We start from the raw sequence: 14,610 nt of genomic DNA on the forward strand, positions 1-14,610 counted from the left end.
TAGATTTACAACCCCTTGATATACGCCGTAAAGTTGCTGACATTGTTTTCATCCATCAACTTTTAACTGGTAATATCGATTGCCCCGCTCTTTTGCAAAAAATCTCCCTCTATACTAACCCGAGAAATCTAAGATCTGTTTCTCTTTTTGTTCTTGACTATCACCGTACAAATTATGGATGTAACGAACCAATGAATCGCATGCTACGTACCACTAATAGCGTGGATAACTCTTTTGATTTCCACCACTCCAAACATTCTCTAAAAACCTCTCTCTACAATTTTTTCTTAACCCCAGAACCTCCCTAATAGGCTATTGATTATGTCGAAAAAAACAGGGCAATAAGGAACTAAGACGTTCACGGGTTTTTATTGCAGGAATCGTTCAATGGGTTATAAAAGAACATAAAACCGCAGAGTGCTATTAAATGAGAGGGTGGAAACTGAAGATAGGGGTGTAAAAGCCCCCTTTTTGGTTTTTTCAATATATCTCGTAAACCGAGCAAAATTTTAGTATATTGCTCTTAAAACTTTTTGTAGAGAATTAAATTTCCTATTAGAATAATGTTTTTTAAAAATTGAAAAAAAAAAATTTCCATACCAAAATAGTCGAAACAATCATAAAAAAAATATCAAAAAAATCGATTTTTTTAGTTTTTTTGCTTTTTTAGTTGTACATTTTTTTGGGTTGAGATAGACATAAACATTGCTCCAAAGAAAAAAAGAAGATTAAATTTCCTTCAAAACCCTGTACTCACTAATTTTTTTCATTGAAAATTAACCGAAGTATGGCCATTTTAATTTATCTTTTTTTCGCATTTTTAGTTTTACTCAAGTAAAACAGAAACATTTGAGGGGAAAGTACGATAACTTAAGCACCAAGAACTGATAATGAGATTTTGTAGAGGGGTTAAATACAATCATTGTTTACTATGGGAGGGGGGGTCTATGTCCCCCAGTTTTGGAAGGAGGGGCAATTTTCTAAAAAAAATACTTAAAATAAAAAAAAATTATTAAAAAACAACGGCAACACTCACAGTTTTGATTGATACTTTTTTCAAAAGCTAGAATTATAAACTTAATATTAATTTTAAAATGAAGTTATTTTAATCAATTGTTTTTGAAATACCCGATTTCAAAGTCAAAACTTGTGAAAAAAAGTTTAAAAAGCACATTGAGTACAATTTTCACAAAGACTGTGGACTTCAATACGAAATTGATCGACAAAGTAAACTGCCTTAATTGATTTCTTATCAAATCATGAAAATCATAATGTTCCTATGCCTTCTACTTTTTGAGAAAATTGAAAAATACTTTCATTATTGGAATCACTCGTTTGTTTCAAAAACAATTGATTAAAATAACTTCATTTTAAAATTAATATTAAGTTTAAAATTCTAGCTTTTGAAAAAAGTATCAATCAAAACTGTGAGTGTTGCCGTTGTTTTTTAATAATTTTTTTTTATTTTAAGTATTTTGCCCCTCCTTCCAAAACTGGGGGACATAGACCCCCCCTCCCATAGTAAACAATGATTGTATTTAACCCCTCTACAAAATCTCATTATCAGTTCTTGGTGCTTAAGTTATCGTACTTTCCCCTCAAATGTTTCTGTTTTACTTGAGTAAAACTAAAAATGCGAAAAAAAGATAAATTAAAATGGCCATACTTCGGTTAATTTTCAATGAAAAAAATTAGTGAGTACAGGGTTTTGAAGGAAATTTAATCTTCTTTTTTTCTTTGGAGCAATGTTTATGTCTATCTCAACCCAAAAAAAATGTACAACTAAAAAAGCAAAAAAACTCAAAAAATCGATTTTTTTGATATTTTTTTTATGATTGTTTCGACTATTTTGGTATGGAAATTTTTTTTTTCAATTTTTAAAAAACATTATTCTAATAGGAAATTTAATTCTCTACAAAAAGTTTTAAGAGCAATATACTAAAATTTTGCTCGGTTTACGAGATATATTGAAAAAACCAAAAAAGGGGCTTTTACACCCCTATCTTCAGTTTCCACCCTCTCATTTAATAGCACTCTGCGGTTTTATGTTCTTTTATAACCCGTTGAACAATTCCTGCAATAAAAACCCGTGAACGTCTTAGTTCCTTTCTAAATGACATAATCAATAGCCTATAATTTATCTTCCCTAAAATTAATTTAGTTCTTAAGTATTTTTATCATCTAGTTTTAAGTTTTTTTTTTGTAAACAATAGTTGTAAGTTACTATGCTTGTATTAAGCTAAATAAATAAATAATTTTTGTAAAAAATTCCGAATTTTTATCATATTTTTTTAAGGTGAGCTTTTTTACGTCCAAACTCTTTGCAATGCGATAAGGAGTGAATAGCAGAGTACAAAAATGTATCTTTTATAAGTTTTGGATGCGTAGTTTTGATTTTATGGCATTTGGAATTTTGCATACTTTGACCCCAAAAAGCCTCATATTAACGGGGTTATGGCCATTTTTGTAAAAAATTCCGAATTTTTATCATATTTTTTTAAGGTGAACTTTTTTACGTCCAAACTCTTTGCAATGCGATAAGGAGTGAATAGCAGAGTACAAAAATGTATCTTTTATAAGTTTTGGATGCGTAGTTTTGATTTTATGGCATTTGGAATTTTGCATACTTTGACCCCAAAAAGCCTCATATTAACGGGGTTATGGCCATTTTTGTAAAAAATTCCGAATTTTTATCATATTTTTTTAAGGTGAACTTTTTTACGTCCAAACTCTTTGCAATGCGATAAGGAGTGAATAGCAGAGTACAAAAATGTATCTTTTATAAGTTTTGGATGCGTAGTTTTGATTTTATGGCATTTGGAATTTTGCATACTTTGACCCCAAAAAGCCTCATATTAACGGGGTTATGGCCATTTTTGTAAAAAATTCCGAATTTTTATCATATTTTTTTAAGGTGAACTTTTTTACGTCCAAACTCTTTGCAATGCGATAAGGAGTGAATAGCAGAGTACAAAAATGTATCTTTTATAAGTTTTGGATGCGTAGTTTTGATTTTATGGCATTTGGAATTTTGCATACTTTGACCCCAAAAAGCCTCATATTAACGGGGTTATGGCCATTTTTGTAAAAAATTCCGAATTTTTATCATATTTTTTTAAGGTGAACTTTTTTACGTCCAAACTCTTTGCAATGCGATAAGGAGTGAATAGCAGAGTACAAAAATGTATCTTTTATAAGTTTTGGATGCGTAGTTTTGATTTTATGGCATTTGGAATTTTGCATACTTTGACCCCAAAAAGCCTCATATTAACGGGGTTATGGCCATTTTTGTAAAAAATTCCGAATTTTTATCATATTTTTTTAAGGTGAACTTTTTTACGTCCAAACTCTTTGCAATGCGATAAGGAGTGAATAGCAGAGTACAAAAATGTATCTTTTATTAGTTTTGGATGCGTAGTTTTGATTTTATGGCATTTGGAATTTTGCATACTTTGACCCCAAAAAGTCTCATATTAGCGGAGTTATGGCCATTTTTGTAAAAAATTCCGAATTTTTATCATATTTTTTTAAGGTGAACTTTTTTACGTCCAAACTCTTTGCAATGCGATAAGGAGTGAATAGCAGAGTACAAAAATGTATCTTTTATAAGTTTTGGATGCGTAGTTTTGATTTTATGGCATTTGGAATTTTGCATACTTTGACCCCAAAAAGATTCATATTAACGGAGTTATGGCCATTTTTGTAAAAAATTCCAAATTTGTATCATATTTGTTTAGGGTGATCTTTTTTACGTCCAAACTCTTTGCAATGCGATAAGGAGTGAATAGCAGAGTACAAAAATGTATCTTTTATAAGTTTTGGATACGTAGTTTTGATTTTATGGCATTTGGAATTTTGCATACTTTGACCCCAAAAAGACTCATATTAACGGAGTTATGGCCATTTTTGTAAAAAATTCCGAATTTTTATCATATTTGTTTAGGGTGATCTTTTTTACGTCCAAACTCTTTGCAATGCGATAAGGAGTGAATAGCAGAGTACAAAAATGTATCTTTTATAAGTTTTGGATGCGTAGTTTTGATTTTATGGGATTTGGAATTTTGCATACTTTGACCCCAAAAAGACTCATATTAACGGAGTTATGGCCATTTTTGTAAAAAATTCCGAATTTTTATCATATTTTTTTAAGGTGAACTTTTTTACGTCCAAACTCTTTGCAATGCGATAAGGAGTGAATAGCAGAGTACAAAAATGTATCTTTTATAAGTTTTGGATGCGTAGTTTTGATTTTATGGGATTTGGAATTTTGCATACTTTGACCCCAAAAAGACTCATATTAACGGAGTTATGGCCATTTTTGTAAAAAATTCCGAATTTTTATCATATTTTTTTAAGGTGAACTTTTTTACGTCCAAACTCTTTGCAATGCGATAAGGAGTGAATAGCAGAGTACAAAAATGTATCTTTTATAAGTTTTGGATACGTAGTTTTGATTTTATGGCATTTGGAATTTTGCATACTTTGACCCCAAAAAGACTCATATTAACGGAGTTATGGCCATTTTTGTAAAAAATTCCGAATTTGTATCATATTTGTTTAGGGTGATCTTTTTTACGTCCAAACTCTTTGCAATGCGATAAGGAGTGAATAGCAGAGTACAAAAATGTATCTTTTATAAGTTTTGGATGCGTAGTTTTGATTTTATGGGATTTGGAATTTTGCATACTTTGACCCCAAAAAGACTCATATTAACGGAGTTATGGCCATTTTTGTAAAAAATTCCGAATTTTTATCATATTTTTTTAAGGTGAACTTTTTTACGTCCAAACTCTTTGCAATGCGATAAGGAGTGAATAGCAGAGTACAAAAATGTATCTTTTATTAGTTTTGGATGCGTAGTTTTGATTTTATGGCATTTGGAATTTTGCATACTTTGACCCCAAAAAGTCTCATATTAACGGAGTTATGGCCATTTTTGTAAAAAATTCCAAATTTTTATCATATTTTTTTAAGGTGAACTTTTTTACGTCCAAACTCTTTGCAAAGCGATAAGGAGTGAATAGCAAGTACAAAAATGTACCTTTTATAAGTTTTGGATGCGTAGTTTTGATTTTATGGCATTTGAAATTTTGCATACTTTGACCCCAAAAAGACTCATATTAACGGAGTTATGGCCATTTTTGTAAAAAATTCCGAATTTTTATCATATTTTTTTAAGGTGAACTTTTTTACGTCCAAACTCTTTGCAATGCGATAAGGAGTGAATAGCAGAGTACAAAAATGTATCTTTTATAAGTTTTGGATGCGTAGTTTTGATTTTATGGCATTTGGAATTTTGCATACTTTGACCCCAAAAAGACTCATATTAACGGAGTTATGGCCATTTTTGTAAAAAGTTCCGAATTTTTATCGTATTTTTTTAAGGTGAACTTTTTTACGTCCAAACTCTTTGCAATGCGATAAGGAGTGAATAGCAGAGTACAAAAATGTATCTTTTATAAGTTTTGGATGCGTAGTTTTGATTTTATGGCATTTGGAATTTTGCATACTTTGACCCCAAAAAGACTCATATTAACGGAGTTATGGCCATTTTTGTAAAAAGTTCCGAATTTTTATCGTATTTTTTTAAGGTGAACTTTTTTACGTCCAAACTCTTTGCAATGCGATAAGGAGTGAATAGCAGAGTACAAAAATGTATCTTTTATAAGTTTTGGATGCGTAGTTTTGATTTTATGGCATTTGGAATTTTGCATACTTTGACCCCAAAAAGCCTCATATTAACGGGGTTATGGCCATTTTTGTAAAAAATTCCGAATTTTTATCATATTTTTTTAAGGTGAACTTTTTTACGTCCAAACTCTTTGCAATGCGATAAGGAGTGAATAGCAGAGTACAAAAATGTATCTTTTATAAGTTTTGGATGCGTAGTTTTGATTTTATGGCATTTGGAATTTTGCATACTTTGACCCCAAAAAGCCTCATATTAACGGGGTTATGGCCATTTTTGTAAAAAATTCCGAATTTTTATCATATTTTTTTAAGGTGAACTTTTTTACGTCCAAACTCTTTGCAATGCGATAAGGAGTGAATAGCAGAGTACAAAAATGTATCTTTTATAAGTTTTGGATGCGTAGTTTTGATTTTATGGCATTTGGAATTTTGCATACTTTGACCCCAAAAAGCCTCATATTAACGGGGTTATGGCCATTTTTGTAAAAAATTCCGAATTTTTATCATATTTTTTTAAGGTGAACTTTTTTACGTCCAAACTCTTTGCAATGCGATAAGGAGTGAATAGCAGAGTACAAAAATGTATCTTTTATAAGTTTTGGATGCGTAGTTTTGATTTTATGGCATTTGGAATTTTGCATACTTTGACCCCAAAAAGCCTCATATTAACGGGGTTATGGCCATTTTTGTAAAAAATTCCGAATTTTTATCATATTTTTTTAAGGTGAACTTTTTTACGTCCAAACTCTTTGCAATGCGATAAGGAGTGAATAGCAGAGTACAAAAATGTATCTTTTATAAGTTTTGGATGCGTAGTTTTGATTTTATGGCATTTGGAATTTTGCATACTTTGACCCCAAAAAGCCTCATATTAACGGGGTTATGGCCATTTTTGTAAAAAATTCCGAATTTTTATCATATTTTTTTAAGGTGAACTTTTTTACGTCCAAACTCTTTGCAATGCGATAAGGAGTGAATAGCAGAGTACAAAAATGTATCTTTTATTAGTTTTGGATGCGTAGTTTTGATTTTATGGCATTTGGAATTTTGCATACTTTGACCCCAAAAAGTCTCATATTAGCGGAGTTATGGCCATTTTTGTAAAAAATTCCGAATTTTTATCATATTTTTTTAAGGTGAACTTTTTTACGTCCAAACTCTTTGCAATGCGATAAGGAGTGAATAGCAGAGTACAAAAATGTATCTTTTATAAGTTTTGGATGCGTAGTTTTGATTTTATGGCATTTGGAATTTTGCATACTTTGACCCCAAAAAGCCTCATATTAACGGGGTTATGGCCATTTTTGTAAAAAATTCCGAATTTTTATCATATTTTTTTAAGGTGAACTTTTTTACGTCCAAACTCTTTGCAATGCGATAAGGAGTGAATAGCAGAGTACAAAAATGTATCTTTTATTAGTTTTGGATGCGTAGTTTTGATTTTATGGCATTTGGAATTTTGCATACTTTGACCCCAAAAAGTCTCATATTAACGGAGTTATGGCCATTTTTGTAAAAAATTCCGAATTTTTATCATATTTTTTTAAGGTGAACTTTTTTACGTCCAATCTCTTTGCAATGCGATAAGGAGTGAATAGCAGAGTACAAAAATGTATCTTTTATAAGTTTTGGATGCGTAGTTTTGATTTTATGGGATTTGGAATTTTGCATACTTTGACCCCAAAAAGACTCATATTAACGGAGTTATGGCCATTTTTGTAAAAAATTCCGAATTTGTATCATATTTTTTTAGGGTGATCTTTTTTACGTCCAAACTCTTTGCAATGCGATAAGGAGTGAATAGCAGAGTACAAAAATGTATCTTTTATAAGTTTTGGATGCGTAGTTTTGATTTTATGGCATTTGGAATTTTGCATACTTTGACCCCAAAAAGCCTCATATTAACGGGGTTATGGCCATTTTTGTAAAAAATTCCGAATTTTTATCATATTTTTTTAAGGTGAACTTTTTTACGTCCAAACTCTTTGCAATGCGATAAGGAGTGAATAGCAGAGTACAAAAATGTATCTTTTATAAGTTTTGGATGCGTAGTTTTGATTTTATGGCATTTGGAATTTTGCATACTTTGACCCCAAAAAGACTCATATTAACGGGGTTATGGCCATTTTTGTAAAAAATTCCGAATTTTTATCATATTTTTTTAAGGTGAACTTTTTTACGTCCAAACTCTTTGCAATGCGATAAGGAGTGAATAGCAGAGTACAAAAATGTATCTTTTATAAGTTTTGGATGCGTAGTTTTGATTTTATGGGATTTGGAATTTTGCATACTTTGACCCCAAAAAGACTCATATTAACGGAGTTATGGCCATTTTTGTAAAAAATTCCGAATTTTTATCATATTTTTTTAAGGTGAACTTTTTTACGTCCAAACTCTTTGCAATGCGATAAGGAGTGAATAGCAGAGTACAAAAATGTATCTTTTATAAGTTTTGGATACGTAGTTTTGATTTTATGGCATTTGGAATTTTGCATACTTTGACCCCAAAAAGACTCATATTAACGGAGTTATGGCCATTTTTGTAAAAAATTCCAAATTTGTATCATATTTGTTTAGGGTGATCTTTTTTACGTCCAAACTCTTTGCAATGCGATAAGGAGTGAATAGCAGAGTACAAAAATGTATCTTTTATAAGTTTTGGATACGTAGTTTTGATTTTATGGCATTTGGAATTTTGCATACTTTGACCCCAAAAAGACTCATATTAACGGAGTTATGGCCATTTTTGTAAAAAATTCCGAATTTTTATCATATTTGTTTAGGGTGATCTTTTTTACGTCCAAACTCTTTGCAATGCGATAAGGAGTGAATAGCAGAGTACAAAAATGTATCTTTTATAAGTTTTGGATGCGTAGTTTTGATTTTATGGGATTTGGAATTTTGCATACTTTGACCCCAAAAAGACTCATATTAACGGAGTTATGGCCATTTTTGTAAAAAATTCCGAATTTTTATCATATTTTTTTAAGGTGAACTTTTTTACGTCCAAACTCTTTGCAATGCGATAAGGAGTGAATAGCAGAGTACAAAAATGTATCTTTTATAAGTTTTGGATGCGTAGTTTTGATTTTATGGGATTTGGAATTTTGCATACTTTGACCCCAAAAAGACTCATATTAACGGAGTTATGGCCATTTTTGTAAAAAATTCCGAATTTTTATCATATTTTTTTAAGGTGAACTTTTTTACGTCCAAACTCTTTGCAATGCGATAAGGAGTGAATAGCAGAGTACAAAAATGTATCTTTTATAAGTTTTGGATACGTAGTTTTGATTTTATGGCATTTGGAATTTTGCATACTTTGACCCCAAAAAGACTCATATTAACGGAGTTATGGCCATTTTTGTAAAAAATTCCGAATTTGTATCATATTTGTTTAGGGTGATCTTTTTTACGTCCAAACTCTTTGCAATGCGATAAGGAGTGAATAGCAGAGTACAAAAATGTATCTTTTATAAGTTTTGGATGCGTAGTTTTGATTTTATGGGATTTGGAATTTTGCATACTTTGACCCCAAAAAGACTCATATTAACGGAGTTATGGCCATTTTTGTAAAAAATTCCGAATTTTTATCATATTTTTTTAAGGTGAACTTTTTTACGTCCAAACTCTTTGCAATGCGATAAGGAGTGAATAGCAGAGTACAAAAATGTATCTTTTATTAGTTTTGGATGCGTAGTTTTGATTTTATGGCATTTGGAATTTTGCATACTTTGACCCCAAAAAGTCTCATATTAACGGAGTTATGGCCATTTTTGTAAAAAATTCCAAATTTTTATCATATTTTTTTAAGGTGAACTTTTTTACGTCCAAACTCTTTGCAAAGCGATAAGGAGTGAATAGCAAGTACAAAAATGTACCTTTTATAAGTTTTGGATGCGTAGTTTTGATTTTATGGCATTTGAAATTTTGCATACTTTGACCCCAAAAAGACTCATATTAACGGAGTTATGGCCATTTTTGTAAAAAATTCCGAATTTTTATCATATTTTTTTAAGGTGAACTTTTTTACGTCCAAACTCTTTGCAATGCGATAAGGAGTGAATAGCAGAGTACAAAAATGTATCTTTTATAAGTTTTGGATGCGTAGTTTTGATTTTATGGCATTTGGAATTTTGCATACTTTGACCCCAAAAAGACTCATATTAACGGAGTTATGGCCATTTTTGTAAAAAATTCCGAATTTTTATCATATTTTTTTAAGGTGAACTTTTTTACGTCCAAACTCTTTGCAATGCGATAAGGAGTGAATAGCAGAGTACAAAAATGTATCTTTTATAAGTTTTGGATGCGTAGTTTTGATTTTATGGGATTTGGAATTTTGCATACTTTGACCCCAAAAAGACTCATATTAACGGAGTTATGGCCATTTTTGTAAAAAATTCCGAATTTTTATCATATTTTTTTAAGGTGAACTTTTTTACGTCCAAACTCTTTGCAATGCGATAAGGAGTGAATAGCAGAGTACAAAAATGTATCTTTTATTAGTTTTGGATGCGTAGTTTTGATTTTATGGCATTTGGAATTTTGCATACTTTGACCCCAAAAAGTCTCATATTAACGGAGTTATGGCCATTTTTGTAAAAAATTCCAAATTTTTATCATATTTTTTTAAGGTGAACTTTTTTACGTCCAAACTCTTTGCAAAGCGATAAGGAGTGAATAGCAAGTACAAAAATGTACCTTTTATAAGTTTTGGATGCGTAGTTTTGATTTTATGGCATTTGAAATTTTGCATACTTTGACCCCAAAAAGACTCATATTAACGGAGTTATGGCCATTTTTGTAAAAAATTCCGAATTTTTATCATATTTTTTTAAGGTGAACTTTTTTACGTCCAAACTCTTTGCAAAGCGATAAGGAGTGAATAGCAAGTACAAAAATGTACCTTTTATAAGTTTTGGATGCGTAGTTTTGATTTTATGGCATTTGAAATTTTGCATACTTTGACCCCAAAAAGACTCATATTAACGGGAGTTATGGCCATTTTTGTAAAAAGTTCCGAATTTTTATCGTATTTTTTTAAGGTGAACTTTTTTACGTCCAAACTCTTTGCAATGCGATAAGGAGTGAATAGCAGAGTACAAAAATGTATCTTTTATAAGTTTTGGATGCGTAGTTTTGATTTATGGCATTTGGAATTTTGCATACTTTGACCCCAAAAAGACTCATATTAACGGAGTTAATGGCCATTTTTGTAAAAAGTTCCGAATTTTTATCGTATTTTTTTAAGGTGAACTTTTTTACGTCCAAACTCTTTGCAATGCGATAAGGAGTGAATAGCAGAGTACAAAAATGTATCTTTTATAAGTTTTGGATGCGTAGTTTTGATTTTATGGCATTTGGAATTTTGCATACTTTGACCCCAAAAAGACTCATATTAACGGGGTTATGGCCATTTTTGTAAAAAAATTCCGAATTTTTATCATATTTTTTTAAGGTGAACTTTTTTACGTCCAAACTCTTTGCAATGCGATAAGGAGTGAATAGCAGAGTACAAAAATGTATCTTTTATAAGTTTTGGATGCGTAGTTTTGATTTTATGGCATTTGGAATTTTGCATACTTTGACCCCAAAAAGCCTCATATTAACGGGGTTATGGCCATTTTTGTAAAAAATTCCGAATTTTTATCATATTTTTTTAAGGTGAACTTTTTTACGTCCAAACTCTTTGCAATGCGATAAGGAGTGAATAGCAGAGTACAAAAATGTATCTTTTATAAGTTTTGGATGCGTAGTTTTGATTTTATGGCATTTGGAATTTTGCATACTTTGACCCCAAAAAGCCTCATATTAACGGGGTTATGGCCATTTTTGTAAAAAATTCCGAATTTTTATCATATTTTTTTAAGGTGAACTTTTTTACGTCCAAACTCTTTGCAATGCGATAAGGAGTGAATAGCAGAGTACAAAAATGTATCTTTTATAAGTTTTGGATGCGTAGTTTTGATTTTATGGCATTTGGAATTTTGCATACTTTGACCCCAAAAAGATTCATATTAACGGAGTTATGGCCATTTTTGTAAAAAATTCCAAATTTGTATCATATTTGTTTAGGGTGATCTTTTTTACGTCCAAACTCTTTGCAATGCGATAAGGAGTGAATAGCAGAGTACAAAAATGTATCTTTTATAAGTTTTGGATACGTAGTTTTGATTTTATGGCATTTGGAATTTTGCATACTTTGACCCCAAAAAGACTCATATTAACGGAGTTATGGCCATTTTTGTAAAAAATTCCGAATTTTTATCATATTTGTTTAGGGTGATCTTTTTTACGTCCAAACTCTTTGCAATGCGATAAGGAGTGAATAGCAGAGTACAAAAATGTATCTTTTATAAGTTTTGGATGCGTAGTTTTGATTTTATGGGATTTGGAATTTTGCATACTTTGACCCCAAAAAGACTCATATTAACGGAGTTATGGCCATTTTTGTAAAAAATTCCGAATTTTTATCATATTTTTTTAAGGTGAACTTTTTTACGTCCAAACTCTTTGCAATGCGATAAGGAGTGAATAGCAGAGTACAAAAATGTATCTTTTATAAGTTTTGGATGCGTAGTTTTGATTTTATGGGATTTGGAATTTTGCATACTTTGACCCCAAAAAGACTCATATTAACGGAGTTATGGCCATTTTTGTAAAAAATTCCGAATTTTTATCATATTTTTTTAAGGTGAACTTTTTTACGTCCAAACTCTTTGCAATGCGATAAGGAGTGAATAGCAGAGTACAAAAATGTATCTTTTATAAGTTTTGGATACGTAGTTTTGATTTTATGGCATTTGGAATTTTGCATACTTTGACCCCAAAAAGACTCATATTAACGGAGTTATGGCCATTTTTGTAAAAAATTCCGAATTTGTATCATATTTGTTTAGGGTGATCTTTTTTACGTCCAAACTCTTTGCAATGCGATAAGGAGTGAATAGCAGAGTACAAAAATGTATCTTTTATAAGTTTTGGATGCGTAGTTTTGATTTTATGGGATTTGGAATTTTGCATACTTTGACCCCAAAAAGACTCATATTAACGGAGTTATGGCCATTTTTGTAAAAAATTCCGAATTTTTATCATATTTTTTTAAGGTGAACTTTTTTACGTCCAAACTCTTTGCAATGCGATAAGGAGTGAATAGCAGAGTACAAAAATGTATCTTTTATTAGTTTTGGATGCGTAGTTTTGATTTTATGGCATTTGGAATTTTGCATACTTTGACCCCAAAAAGTCTCATATTAACGGAGTTATGGCCATTTTTGTAAAAAATTCCAAATTTTTATCATATTTTTTTAAGGTGAACTTTTTTACGTCCAAACTCTTTGCAAAGCGATAAGGAGTGAATAGCAAGTACAAAAATGTACCTTTTATAAGTTTTGGATGCGTAGTTTTGATTTTATGGCATTTGAAATTTTGCATACTTTGACCCCAAAAAGTCTCATATTAACGGAGTTATGGCCATTTTTGTAAAAAATTCCGAATTTTTATCATATTTTTTTAAGGTGAACTTTTTTACGTCCAAACTCTTTGCAATGCGATAAGGAGTGAATAGCAGAGTACAAAAATGTATCTTTTATAAGTTTTGGATGCGTAGTTTTGATTTTATGGCATTTGGAATTTTGCATACTTTGACCCCAAAAAGACTCATATTAACGGAGTTATGGCCATTTTTGTAAAAAGTTCCGAATTTTTATCGTATTTTTTTAAGGTGAACTTTTTTACGTCCAAACTCTTTGCAATGCGATAAGGAGTGAATAGCAGAGTACAAAAATGTATCTTTTATAAGTTTTGGATGCGTAGTTTTGATTTTATGGCATTTGGAATTTTGCATACTTTGACCCCAAAAAGACTCATATTAACGGAGTTATGGCCATTTTTGTAAAAAGTTCCGAATTTTTATCGTATTTTTTTAAGGTGAACTTTTTTACGTCCAAACTCTTTGCAATGCGATAAGGAGTGAATAGCAGAGTACAAAAATGTATCTTTTATAAGTTTTGGATGCGTAGTTTTGATTTTATGGCATTTGGAATTTTGCATACTTTGACCCCAAAAAGCCTCATATTAACGGGGTTATGGCCATTTTTGTAAAAAATTCCGAATTTTTATCATATTTTTTTAAGGTGAACTTTTTTACGTCCAAACTCTTTGCAATGCGATAAGGAGTGAATAGCAGAGTACAAAAATGTATCTTTTATAAGTTTTGGATGCGTAGTTTTGATTTTATGGCATTTGGAATTTTGCATACTTTGACCCCAAAAAGCCTCATATTAACGGGGTTATGGCCATTTTTGTAAAAAATTCCGAATTTTTATCATATTTTTTTAAGGTGAACTTTTTTACGTCCAAACTCTTTGCAATGCGATAAGGAGTGAATAGCAGAGTACAAAAATGTATCTTTTATAAGTTTTGGATGCGTAGTTTTGATTTTATGGCATTTGGAATTTTGCATACTTTGACCCCAAAAAGCCTCATATTAACGGGGTTATGGCCATTTTTGTAAAAAATTCCGAATTTTTATCATATTTTTTTAAGGTGAACTTTTTTACGTCCAAACTCTTTGCAATGCGATAAGGAGTGAATAGCAGAGTACAAAAATGTATCTTTTATAAGTTTTGGATGCGTAGTTTTGATTTTATGGCATTTGGAATTTTGCATACTTTGACCCCAAAAAGCCTCATATTAACGGGGTTATGGCCATTTTTGTAAAAAATTCCGAATTTTTATCATATTTTTTTAAGGTGAACTTTTTTACGTCCAAACTCTTTGCAATGCGATAAGGAGTGAATAGCAGAGTACAAAAATGTATCTTTTATAAGTTTTGGATGCGTAGTTTTGATTTTATGGCATTTGGAATTTTGCATACTTTGACCCCAAAAAGCCTCATATTAACGGGGTTATGGC

Source organism: Episyrphus balteatus, chromosome 2 (assembly GCF_945859705.1).
Source record: "Episyrphus balteatus chromosome 2, idEpiBalt1.1, whole genome shotgun sequence".
Lineage (NCBI taxonomy): Eukaryota > Metazoa > Arthropoda > Insecta > Diptera > Syrphidae > Episyrphus > Episyrphus balteatus.